Consider the following 13,362-nt stretch of genomic DNA (forward strand, 5'->3'; position numbering starts at 1 on the left):
TTGTGTTTATTGGTTTCTCTTTTTCCTTTTTCCTTTCCCCTTTCGGTTTTGTATTCTCTCCTGTTGTTATTTCCCTTGTCATTATTATTATAAGTAGTGGTAGTAGTATATTGTACTTTAGTTATTAAACTGTTCTTATCTCAACCCATGGGTTTTACATTCCTTTGATTCTCTTCCTCATCGCCCCTGGGAAGGGAGGAATGTGGGGATGGTGAGCAAGCAGCTGCATGGTACTTAGCTCCTGGCTGGATTTAAACCATGACACCTGGTCAGACCAGAAGAATTGAGTCTAGAAATAGGAGAAGCTTGGGCAGCCTGAAATCGACATTCTGGCTAGTTCAATTCAGAAAGGGTATCTGTTGCATAAAGTCACTTAATAATTGAAATACACTAAATAATCTTTAAAAGGATTGGGTCATTTCCGTTGCAAAACAGGGCTTCTAAATGCTCAGCTAGGGAGACTAAGCCAAGCCAAGTTTATCTAAGAAGAAGTCTCATTGTCTACAGTTGAAGATACTCAAATTGTCCCATTTAGTTAAGCAAGATGGCAATAAGAAAAAAGTATTACATGAGCATATTTCAATGAGTTTTTGTAATTCAAGGCTAAAGTAGCATAACAGACTCTTTGCTTCATATTATGGAATTCGCATATCGCATGTTGTGCTGCATCTCTGCGTAGCCAAAGGTCATGCAGTTAAGCTTGCGTCAACTTTCTTTGCCAACAGCACTAGCACTCAGGGTCTGGTATAATAGCTATATTTACTGTGATTAATGTATAAGCATTTTTATTTCATGATGCTTTAAATATGAATCTCTTTTCATGTTCCTACTTTTCTTGCAGAAGCAAGACTGCACTTTTCATTTGTAGGTCAAGAATGAAAAAGAAAATAACAAGGTTTTTCTGTGTCTTTATTTCCTTAAATTTATTTGTTCCTTAGTAAAACTCTCAATATATACTGAGTATTTCTATTGATTAAATAATAAAAAGGGTGAGTTTCTGCATTCTAGGTGTCTTTGGCAAATATGCCACGTCAGAGAAAGAAGGAAGTGTATGGTAGTAATAACTAAATAATCAGAAAACACAGGAAGAACTATATTTCTGATTTTTCCCTTTATTAGAACCAGCGGTGTTCTTTAACATCTTAAAATATAGATCTCATAGAACAGTCTGAATAACAGTAGCCAATATTACCACTTTAGTAATGTTGTGTCAGGATGCAAGAAAGCGCATTCCAAAAAATTGAGAGCTCCAGAGAAACCAGGGAAGTAAAATGTATTGTTTTATTGTTATGTCTGGTGACAAACTAGACTCTGAAGCACCTCAAGGGAAGAGATAAGTGAATCTGGGCTCCCACACCCCTTGTGAATGTTATAGCTTCATCCTTACTTGGAGGGAGAGGAGCATCTGATGTCTTGCCTTCTCTCCTTCACCTGAAAAGTTGAGCAGTGCCTTGAGCTAGACCTTCTTTTCTAAAGGAATATTGTTAAAAATATCTGAAATGGAAATGATAGGGAAAATGTTTTATGGGTATTTTTAAGCCATTTTTTTAAATCTTTTGTTAACACCTTAACTGCAAAGTCCTTCATTTGACACAATAGCAGCAGTCCCTACTCTTCTTCCTTCACTTCTGCAGAGCTCAGGTGTAATGGGTTGCCATGTGAACAGGCTAGGGCTTCCTAAGTGCATGCTGCCTTGCTTCTCTTCCCTGACAGTGGCTCTCTCCAAGTTGGTAGAATTTATCCTTCACCAACGGCTTACTTGGATCAGTGTTTTCTTTTAACCTTGTCTAAGTCTGTCTCCAGAGGCAGTTCTCTGTTTTACCACAGATCTTGATTTACAGCATGAGCAGCAAGTGGTACACACAAGAATTGCTCATGTCTTGAAATACTTCAGCTCCTCTGAACTGAATCTGAAGTACAAACTCTGACTGATTTATGGGGTTACATCTTATTGAAGCTGATGTAATACCAAAAGTGGTTAATTTTTTCTGAAGCATACTACCTACAGTCTTCAAAAGAAATCAACAACTAGAATAAATTACTTTATAATATTCATATTTCCTACCTTAGGTTTCTCTTTCAGTCTTCTGTTTAGGAGATCTGCACTCTGGGTGTGCTATTTTTTAAAATAACTAGCCTGTGCTTACAAAATTACAGATGTTCAGTCTTTATCCACCACACTATCTTATTACTCATCACTCCCATGACTCGAAGAGCACACAGTATTTTAGGTTCAGTGGATTTCAGAAGCTCACAGCAACGAGCAGTGTAATGACAAACTGCTGAAAGTTAATTTATGCCAGCCAACACTGCAGGACTTTCTGCTAATAAAAACACTGGTACTGTTTCACAGAGGTTATTGCTGAATGTCCCTCAGCAATGGCTGTGCTTTAAGAAGTACTGTCAGCTCACTTTTATTGAACAAACTCTTGAGAAGTAAGACTGGGACTGTAAGATCGCTGCTCTAACCTGTGTGTTGAGAGTGTATAGCATTGCAGCAAAGTAGCCATGTTTTGCTCTCAGTTTTTCCTTTCAATATCTGTGAAATGTTATTGTGTGTTCACACATCTCACTGTCTCACAAACTTCGCTAATAACTTCAAGAGGTTATTATATATATAACTTTTAGATATATGTGTGTGTGTATATATATATATATATATATAAAACTTCTCAGCCTGCCAATTCCAGGCAGAAAAGATGGCCACATGAAGGGAAGTGTCTCAGCAGGTCACCCTTTGGTCTTCACAAGAATAGTGAGTGATGTAAAGCAGAGATAATGCTGTGACTTTGGGGGAGTCAATAAAAACAGCAGCAAAAAAATTAAAGAATTCAGGGGGTTCTGAAATGTAGTTAAACATCTCTTTTGTGGTATTAATGCAGATATTGAGTAAAAGAAGCATTTCCCTGTTTAAGAAGCTTTGGAAAAGTTCTGGTATAATTCAGTTTAGGAAAAGGTCCAAGAATCCTGAGGACTTTTCAATACCGTGAAAGCCATCCAGCTGGCCTTGCACACTGCTGAACAAGAAAAGTGGCCAGTACTTTATCTCTGTACTGACTTGTGGAAGGTGCCAAATGCCCTGTAGGGGTGGTTGCAGCAATGGAAGCAGAGCAACTGGCAACACAGAGGTAAACCCATCTCGGCTGCACTGTGGCAAGATAATCACTGCCCAGGTGCAGAACCTGGTGGTGAAGGTATGCCTCGTAGGTTGCCCAAAAAGAGTCGGACCACTGAGGAACGCCAGAACAACCAACAAGTGGATAAAGCGGCTAAGATTGAAGTGGCTCAGATGGACTTAGATTGGCAACATAAGGGTGAATTATTTTTGGCCCGGTGGGCCCATGACACTTCAGGACATCAGGGAAGAGGTGCAACATATAGATGGGCCCGTGACCGAGGGGTGGACTTAACAATGGACACTATTGCCCAGGTTATTCATGAGGGTGAAACATGTGCTGCAATTAAACAAGCCAAGCGGTTAAAGCCTCTTTGGTATGGAGGATGATGGCTGAAGTACAAATATGGGGAGGCCTGGCAGATTGACTATATCACACTGCCGACAACCCACCGAGGCAAGCGCCGTGTGCTTACTGTGATGGAAGCAACCACCGGGTGGCTGGAAACATACGCTGTGCCCCATGCCACTGCCCGGAACACCATCCTGGGCATTGAGAAACAGATTTTGGGGTCACACAGCACCCCAGAGAGAGCTGAGTCAGACAATGGGACACATTTCCGGAACAGCCTTATAGACACTTGGGCCAAAGAGCATGGCGTTCAGTGGGTATATCACATCCCCTACCGTGGACCAGCCTCTGGGAAAATCGAACAGCACAATGGGCTGTTAAAAACTACACTGAGAGCAATGGGTGGTGGGGCTTTCAAACACTGGGATACACACTTACCAAAAGCCACCTGGTTGGTCAACACCAAAGGATCTGCCAACTGGTCCAACCCAGTCAGAAATCTTATATACTGTAGAGGGGGATAAAGTTCCTGTGGTGCACATAAAGAATTTGCTGGGGAAGACAGTCTGGGTTATTCCTGCTTCAGGTAAAGCCAAACCCACTCATGAGATTGCTTTTGCTCAGGGACCAGGGCATACTTGTTGGCTAATGAAGGAAGATGGGGAAGTCCGATGTATACCTCAAGGGGATTTGATTTCAGGGGAAAACAGCCAATGAACTGAATTATATGCTGTTGCCTGCTATGCAGCACTTCTATAGCCCACCAACTAGATGTCTTCAGGTCACCAGTGACTGGCCCTGACTTTCCTCTGACCATCAGCCCAACAGAGAACGAACTTTGATGAAACCAGACAAGTTCTGCGGTATCATCAGCAGGCAACAATCCAACACTGCACACAGCCTCTCCTGCTCTGAAAGACTGTTACCAGAGATGGGTCCTGACAACATGGACTGGATGGACTCAGCAGCTTTCTAGGGATTGGTCCATGCGCTAAGGAATGATCTCTCTCTCTCTTTGTGTGTGTGTAGATGTATACATATATATATAGATCTATCTATCTATCTATCTATATCTGAGACAAGAGTGATGGCATATTGAAAGACGTGGGATCTGAGCATGATGTGAATGGTATGGAATAGGGGTGGATACTGTCCTGGGTTCAACAGTAGCAGTCGTTTTTCTCCTTCTTAGTAACTGCTGCAGTGCTGTGGTTTTGACTTTCAGCCTGGGAACAGCACTGATAACACCGATGATTTTAGTTGTTGCTAAGTCATGCTTACTCTGACCAAGGACTTTGTGAGTCTCGTGCTCTGCCAGGGAGGAGGGGAAGCTGGGAGGAAGCAGAGACAGGACACCTGACCCAAACTAGCCAAAGAGGTATTCCATACCACAGCACATGATGCCCACTATATAAACTGGGGGCAGTTACCTGGAAGGGCTAGATCACTGCTCGGGTTGGGCTGGGTATCGGTCGGTGGGTGGTGAGCAGTTGTATTCTCTTTCCTTGTTATTTCCCTTATCATTATTATTATAGGTGGCAGCAGCAGTGGTTTGTGTTATACCTTAGTTACTGGACTGTTCTTATCTCAGCCCATGGGAGTTACATTCTTCCAATTCTCCTTCCCATCCCTCTGGTTGCTGGGGAGGAAGCATGGGGGAGTGAGCGAGCGGCTGTGCGGTTCTGGGTTGCCGCCTGGGCTTAAACTGCAACAACTGCATGCTTCCTTGTGATTAAGGCATCAAATCAAGGAAATTTCAAAGCACATTTTAGAATTCATTGTTGCTGTTTTTTAACCCTGTCTCATGAATGACACTGTTTGTTCCTTCCATGGTAGCTATAACATTACACAGCAGACTTAGCTTGAGAATGCATAACAAGTGGCTAAGCACGCTTTCAGGCTGTCAAAAAATTTTTAATATCAATAAATCCAAAATTTCACTAATGCAAATATTGTTCTTTTAATAATAATGGCTAGAGCTGATTTTGCCAACTTTCAATGTTCCTGAATGTTACAGATACAGAATGGAGAAATTGAGTGTATTTATTCCTTATTCCATCACTAATCAACATCATAACTTTGAATTTGTTGTGTGGGAACTTTTCTTTTTCTGTGTCGTATTTCTTGGGTTAATTAAATGAACTTGTGGTATTTCCTGTGTTGCTGTGATTGGAAAGCTCTGTGGAGCCTTAGAAAGAGTGGATACAAAGGCTCCACAAGAACAAACATGGAGCATCCCCATTACTTCATACACTGTCAGACAGAGCCGTGGTTCAGAGATTGCCAGAGAAAAAAAATAAAGGTGTTCATCCAATATTATCAGGCAGAGAAAACCTGGACTGCAAATCAATATGCTGCCTTGGGTATCAAAGCATTTCACCAACAAAGAGGTTCCAGAAATATTGTGTTAAAAGGATTGCTAACGTAAAACCTGTAGGCAGGTAGAGTCAAACTGGTGGGTACTGAGCTGTGAGGTTTCTGCATGTGATTGCCCATTCTTCACTTAACGCAGGCATGGTGAGCTTTGAAAGAGAACTGATTTATATCCTATCAAGGATTTAAATTGGGATCTGTCATCTTGGAAAGAAAAAGAAAGAAGCTGGCTGGTTTTTCAGAATATTTTAAAGGGTTCTCTTGATGCCGAGGGAGAGATTTCCTCCTATGAAAAACACATTTGGATTTGTCTTTATATTGAGCTTATTTTTTGTGCAAGTTATTTGTCTCCATTGGTCTGCATCCTGCCCCAGGGGAAAACAAAAACAAACAACCCATAAAACTGCAGAGCCATTAGGAAGTCATGAGACCACCAAGTTGTACTGGTGACTGGGTCTTATAGAAAAGTTATCTGAGGAAAGAATCATACTTAACTGCAGACCTATGATGCTATCATAGTCCCTGTTTGAGCAGAAGGTGGGAAAGGTTTTCCTTCTACTGTATTAAAATGATTAAAAAGTTGTTGCTAACTTGAATAAATAAGTAAATAAATAAGTGTTCATGCAAATTCAGTGCTGAATTAGTCTTATTGACTTGAAAACCTAAGACTTACTGCCCCATCTTGCATCTTCTAAATTCCCAGGACAAAGAAAGAGTTTTATGTTCTGCCTCATATTAGCATCTCTAGTTGTAAAGAGTTAAAAATACCAGGAAAGAAGCAGTAGTAAAGCTTTCACATGCTGACTTCAAGGAATTCTACATAGCAGGCTTCATTAAACAAAGGACAGAGCCAATTTTATAATAAGCAGAAAACAGGCCTGTATGTTACATTCAGGTTTCTAACAGCTACCAGGAGAGTTCGTGTGCCTTTATTGTACTAGCTTTGCTTGCATTTAGTCCTTAAGGTAACAGAATCGTAAGCAGAAGTTTTTCTGCTGGACTGAGAAAAACCTTGGGAGACAAAACCTTTGGAGGCAAAAAGCAAGTGTCACATAAATATGGATTTTCAGGGATGATTCTATTGTTCTCACAGAAGCCTCTGTGAGTTCATGTCATCCAGCACTCTGGAGATGTAAGCTGAATGCTGCTTCCATGAGCTGTGCAAAACACTGCCTTTTCAAGAAAGCCTCCCCATTCATCTTTTGTGTTGCTGGTTTTATGGTTTGAAAAGCCATCCAGAAATCATTTCCTCTGCTGAGAGTATGGCTTGAGCTCATGGAAGACTAAAAGGATGGACAGACACACAGGCATTCCCCTGGTTCAAAAAAAAAATCTCATAACAGTAGCAAACAGTAAATTAAATGTATCTTCTGTGGAGCTTATTTGAATTCCTAGACAGTTTTCAGTCCAACAAGCAGTTAACCAAAATTGAATTGTACCTGTAATTAAAATAGCTATTCTAAAAGTGAGTCAGCCAGTTGGCACGTACAACTTCTCTTATAGTACTCCCAAGAAGTAAAAAGAAAAATAAAAATTTCTCATTGTGATTTTTGAAAATTAGGAGCTGTTTCTTCAGACTGCGATGCTCTTTTTATTCAGAACAAAGCCTTCAAACTTCTCTCAGTGTGCGAAAACAGAGCTTGAATTAGCTGATCTAAAGAAGTGGGAGATGGGGCATCAAAGAGCCTTCTGTTCATTAAGATAAACACTGAATATGTGTTTCATGTTTGGTTTTGGTATAATATTCTGAATAGAGGATAAAGCAGTTGCTTCCCACAGTCTTAAACTATTGAGATGGTGTGGCAGATGGAGGAAAATAAAAGGATTTAAGCTATTATGCAAAGAGTTAGTGTTGAGAAAGATCCCCCTATTAGTCACTGAATTCTACATGGATTTAGTAAAGTTGAGAGTGTTACATGGCTCTCCATTTTGGCCACACAGAAAGTACATAATCGAGTTGCAAGAGTCCATCTCACAAGATCAGTGCCCAGGACTCTTGCAATTTGATCATGTAAATTCAAATAAAACTATGTACTTTTAATAAAAAAAAATACATCTTCGTAACTGAAATTCTCCATGTATGGCAAGGTATTAATTTTTTGGATGTAGAAATGACATCTGGGGACATAAATTTTTCCCTTCTTGCTCACAAATGAAGTCACCTCAGTTGCAGAAAGGGTCATGGTCCACCCCACTTTGTGTTCCTCAAGTCAATTTTTATTACATGTGTTTTATGGATCAAGTTGATTGGACTGCTCATGTGAGTTGCTGTGAATAAGAGGTCTGCAATCTGTCCACGGCTTATGCATTTTCTGTGAGTGTAGATGATAGATGGTTTTATGAATTTGCTGATAAGCCATTTACAGGGTTGTATTTTGAGTTTTAATGAATTAGATTTGCTAATGGTTATGACCAATATTGTAATGCTATTATGTTAGAAGAGCTACTTTCTGTTGACTCCAAGGAAACATTAATGTATTAATTTTAATGCTTGAGTTCCACAAGGGGCTCTTATACCCTTTTTTCTGTTTTTGAAAGTAACGATTAGTTGCTGTTAGTCAACCTGTAGGCTCACTTTCATGTATTTCTGGTTTCTATCCTGTTTAATCTTTAAACTATCAATTGTGGCTGCTTAGAAGTTACATACTTTTTTCATGTATTTTTTTCCTCCAGGCATCTGCTGCTTCTTACTGTGGCAAACAAGCAGTAGCTAGAGTTAGGACAGCTGTTTTCATAATTTAGGGGAAAAAAACCCCAAACCTTCAGGAATGTCTATGTTTAATATCTTTATTGATGAATGTAGGAGACATAACAGAGGATGAGTGATCAAGCTTTCTTACTAAGTTGATTATATTTTCTTCTCATTATTTGCTCTTCTAGTATTGTATTTATAACATTTCAGGGTTGCATTGTGGGACAGGTAGTTGGATCATCTTATGAATGTTTCATTTTTGTGTTTGAGGTGTTTTTTGAAGCAGGATTGCTAAAAAATAGCAGTGTTTAGAATACGTTGTTTAACATGGTTTTAAGCCAAAGCACTCAAATTTGCAACAGAGATATATGAAGCTACCATTACCAAATTCATCCTCAGGAGATGTTCTTTGGGAGAATAAAATTAAGTAGGTGACAGACTTCAGTCAGAGACATTTAATTCTACACATAAAAGAACACCATATTAAGAAATTAATGTATGCTTCTTGGAAGAAGTGAAGGACTCCAAATGTTGGACAGGATTTACAGGTTCCATGGCTTCATTAGCACATTGACTCACAGCTCCCACGTGGTGATCTGTCTTGTTTGCGACTTATTAGAAGGTGGCTCCATCCTGGTTTCTCTCCCTGCTGATTGGCTTCCTGAGATTTCAGCTCATCATTTCTCTGCCTTGCTCTCTGCTAGGCAATGATGAAAAATAATGAATCCCATTGATCTTTTTCTTATCCAAAGATATATGTGATTTTGGATTTACTGGAGTAACACAGTATTTGTTCACTTAAACCTCATTTTCTGTGTTTTTTGTTCACAGCAAGTTAGAACAATAACGGTATGTTTGATTCATGCCTCTCATCTTCCTTATCTCCAGTATTTAATTTCTCATACTAAGACAGATAAGAAATGTATTTGAATGCAGAGCACAGAAGTTTCTGAGCACAGCCTGAAAACCTTAAGCACTAAAGCTTTCATTTTAGAGGCTCAATTTCAGCCTCTTCTTTATGTTAAACTCTGTATTCAAAATCTTTTATAGATGTTGACACATGCCTACCTGACTACAGTTCTTTCAGGAAGAACTAACATTTGAACATTTGAGCTACTGAATTCGTGGTTGTTTCAGAGAGGAGTTTGTATGCCATTAAATGTTTTCCGTTTACGTAATGCGAAACTAGGTGTATACTGACCCAAAGACATTACTCAGAGGTAATGCAAACGTTATCACTAGGCAAGCCAAGCAGTAGATTAACAGTACCATGGTGACAATTGTGGATAGTTTAAATGCACATAGTTTGAACTGTCTTTTAAATATGAGATACCTTACCCTTCTCTTCCAGATGACTGAATGGTTTCTGTGGTTAGGCACATGCATACATTCAATTCCTATGGAAGAGCTGACATTATAAATTTATCTGTGGATTATCCAGTGCACTTGAACTATGAATTTTCCATACTGGAGCAATATCCATTTCATAGCAATACAAACTGCAGTATGAGATGGGATGGTAGGTCTGAGATGGTGCTAACCTGCCAGGATGTTTTAGTGTGCAAACATACATCAGGATCTCCACAGGTTTACTGGAGTACTTTGGCAAGGTAGTTTGTACACAAAAGTATAAGCTTTCTTTATCAATCTCCTCTGCTCAATAACTTTGCCACTGCAAAAATATATGGCATTCATTGTGCAACCAATAGTATGAAAAATTAAGTGGTATTGGGAAGAAGAATTAATTGCATGATAATGTTTGGCTTAATGTAAAGTCCAAACATACACATGGGACAAAGTAATATAAAAGTATTAAGCCACAGAAATGCAGGTGTTTCCCTTTTAACAGGGAAGTCCTTGCATTCCTACCATAGATAGAAGTCATTACTGAGTGCAAATTGTGGACTTTAAGCATCCTTTGTGCTGAACTTGTTCCTACAACATAAATACAGTGAATGGTGTTAGATAGACTTTATCTGGTGTAATTCAGACTACTTCAGATTCATTCTGATCCAAATTATAAAATGCATAAATTGCTCTTCATTTTAAAACCATTTTAGGAGCAACTAGCTGCAATTCACCTTAATGAAACAAAGCAGTGATAAGGAATAAAATCCATGAAGTAAGAGGGTGCCAGGGCACTCGAGTCCTTCCCAGCATCTTCTTGAGATGAAGTATTGATGATTGTTCCAAGTCTCCAAAAAAGTTTAAGGTATGCTACTTCTTTTATCCCAAACAGGCAGCTTGGGACAAGTCTCAAAGTATTCAGAGGCAAGGAGCAGGTCATAAAAGCAGAGATCTATATAGAGAGAAGGTAAAATGCACAAATGCAATAAGCTAATAAATACCAAGTCAACCATAATATCAGAAGTTACATTCGCATTGAATTGAGGCAGATTCAGTCAAGCAATGGGTTTTATTTTTCTCATCCCCATATATGAGACTAGGTGCAATAATGCAAACCCTTAGATCATGTTAGAGACCAAAGATTCGTTCTGGTTTTTATTTTCTCATCCTCACATTCTTTTCCCTAGTGGGAAAAGTGAGATGATTTATGTAGGACACAGTATAGATTATTTTATTTAACAAAATAAAAATAAATCAGGACTATTTTCTGAATATACCCCTTTTTCTGTCAGAACAAATTTCAGATTGCTGGCAGTTGCTTCATAAGGTTTTCTGTGACATCAGACCTAATCATAACCTATTCTGCTGCTAAAAATATGGGACTATGGCAACACAACTTCCTCTCTCCAATCACAAGGCAGCAAAGCAACTGCAGGCTATTGGATTTGGATTTGTCAGAATAAATAATTAAGAAGCTCATCAGCTTCTCACTAATGAACAAGGAAATGTGATTAAGCAACTTTAAAAGAGAATGGCTGAAGACAATATAGAAATGATAGCAGGATGATTGCTGTGAATGAGAGACTGAAATTTCTGAATAAGAGGTTTCTTCAACAAGACACAAGGACAGTAGTTTAGTCTTCCATTAAAAGATTCCTGCCAATTTGGAAATGCTCTGAATGAGATTACGGACAACTTAGAAGCTGATAAGAAGTCTCTTAAGACAGCTACTTTCTAGCAACTGCTGAGAAAGACCTTTATTTTTATTATTCTTAATAGTATTTCAAGACTGTTAACATCTACCAAACAACGACTAGGCAATCTTTTATTCTTAGAGACTCAGAAAATAAAAATTATGTTTCAGACCAAAATGTTCTAGAGGCGCTTGCCAAGCGTACTGTGGCTAACATCTAGAAATTGTACTGATTAGTTTCTGGCAAAATTCCTTGAAAGTACTTTGTGTGTTAGTATCTCATTAAATATCTTATTCCTCTTTATTATTCTTTAGCATCACAAAAATATGCTTCTGCCTTATATCTAATCTGTTTCTATGCTTTTACTGTCTGCTTTCCTAGCTTATCTAAAGGAGATATCACATAATATAGAAGGTTGAAGAAAAGTGAAATAGCAGAAGTTGCTGTAATTTTTCTGTATGTCAGGGGAAGGTATTTTTTTCCTTTATACACGTTCATAAATGATACAGTCTTTTTACCAGTTAACAAGTTAACAAACAGATTACAAGATTTCTCTCCAAAAGCTCTTATATCAGACTGTAGAAGTTTCCAGATATTCAGATATAAAAGTCCTATGCACAGAACTGTGAGAGTCATAGTTATGCAGTTAAAAAAAAAAAAGAAAATTTCAAACATATTTTTAGTTGCAGAAATGCTCATGCACTTCAAAGAAGATACTCAACATTACAGAAAATACTCTGAGTCTAAATCCAGGCAGAAAAATACTATTATACTTCAAGGGACATTTGAGGAAATTTTTCTTTTCTTTTCTTTTCTTTCCCACATGATGTAGGCCCACAATAGTGTAATGCATAGTGTGCATGATAGAAACTACTTTGGATTTTTAGCCAAAATTCCAGCTGTCTTCAGTGGAGATTTGATTGGGTTTAAATATGTTGTTAGCCTTCTGTGTTTCCTACAGTACCTTGAGATCATATTGTTATCTTCTAACTGTTTTTATAAAGATGCAAATTCATACGTTTTCAGTTTCTGCTTTGAAAATTACTTGTACTTCTCTTGTTCCAAGTCATAGATTACCGTTTCATTAGGGTTATTCCTTTTTTTGTATTTATTGTCATACCCAGTTACTTGTCCCCTGTCAGCAGGTTATCCCAGTGAATATCAAAACCTACCTCTTCAACTTGGATTACATATGTTTTTCTTTGACTGAAATGTCTGGTTTTGTACCTGAAGCTTATGCTTTAGATTCCTTCATGCTTTCTCAAGGCCAAGTTCTTTGGAAATTTCTCTGCAAACCTTCTCTGGAGCAAAGAGATTTCATGGGTGTAGTCAATGAGGTGTTCACCACATCCTCTTTCTTTTTCTTCTGCAAAAAGAGCAGACCTGGAAGAATATTTCTTCAGTATTCAAGTAAATTAAGCCTTGCAGACTGACATTTGTATTTTGTCATTACATTTAGAATTTTGTTATTTTTATTTTATCTTAAACATAACAATTTGCTTTCTGTGCTGTGTTAGGATTTTTGCCTCATTCCCATGATTTCCAAAGCCAGATATTGAGCAAAACTTGCTTTTCAAATTAATTGTGCCAGAACATCTTAGTGATATTTATAGACTGGAACTATCAATGTTGTAATGCATCTGAATATATCTCAGTGTGACTTTAGTTTCTACAGTAGATTAATTGTAGATAAATCCTAACAGTACTACTGAAGCTTATGTATGATGAAACAAACATTTGCAAATTGTGTATTTATTTAAAGGAACCCAAAACTACCAGTTTTCTGCTA

General features: G+C 38.3%; 1 protein-coding gene across 3 annotated transcripts in view; it reads left to right on the plus strand.

Moving 5' to 3' along the window:
• Positions 1-13,362, plus strand: part of MOCOS (molybdenum cofactor sulfurase) — a 221,857-nt gene that overhangs the window by 156,491 nt on the left and 52,004 nt on the right. The window lies entirely within an intron of this gene.

Source organism: Pezoporus wallicus, unplaced genomic scaffold (genome assembly GCF_028554395.1).
Source record: "Pezoporus wallicus isolate ANWC-B61680 ecotype Strahan unplaced genomic scaffold, APGP_CSIRO_Pwel_v1 contig_749, whole genome shotgun sequence".
NCBI classification, from domain to species: domain Eukaryota; kingdom Metazoa; phylum Chordata; class Aves; order Psittaciformes; family Psittacidae; genus Pezoporus; species Pezoporus wallicus.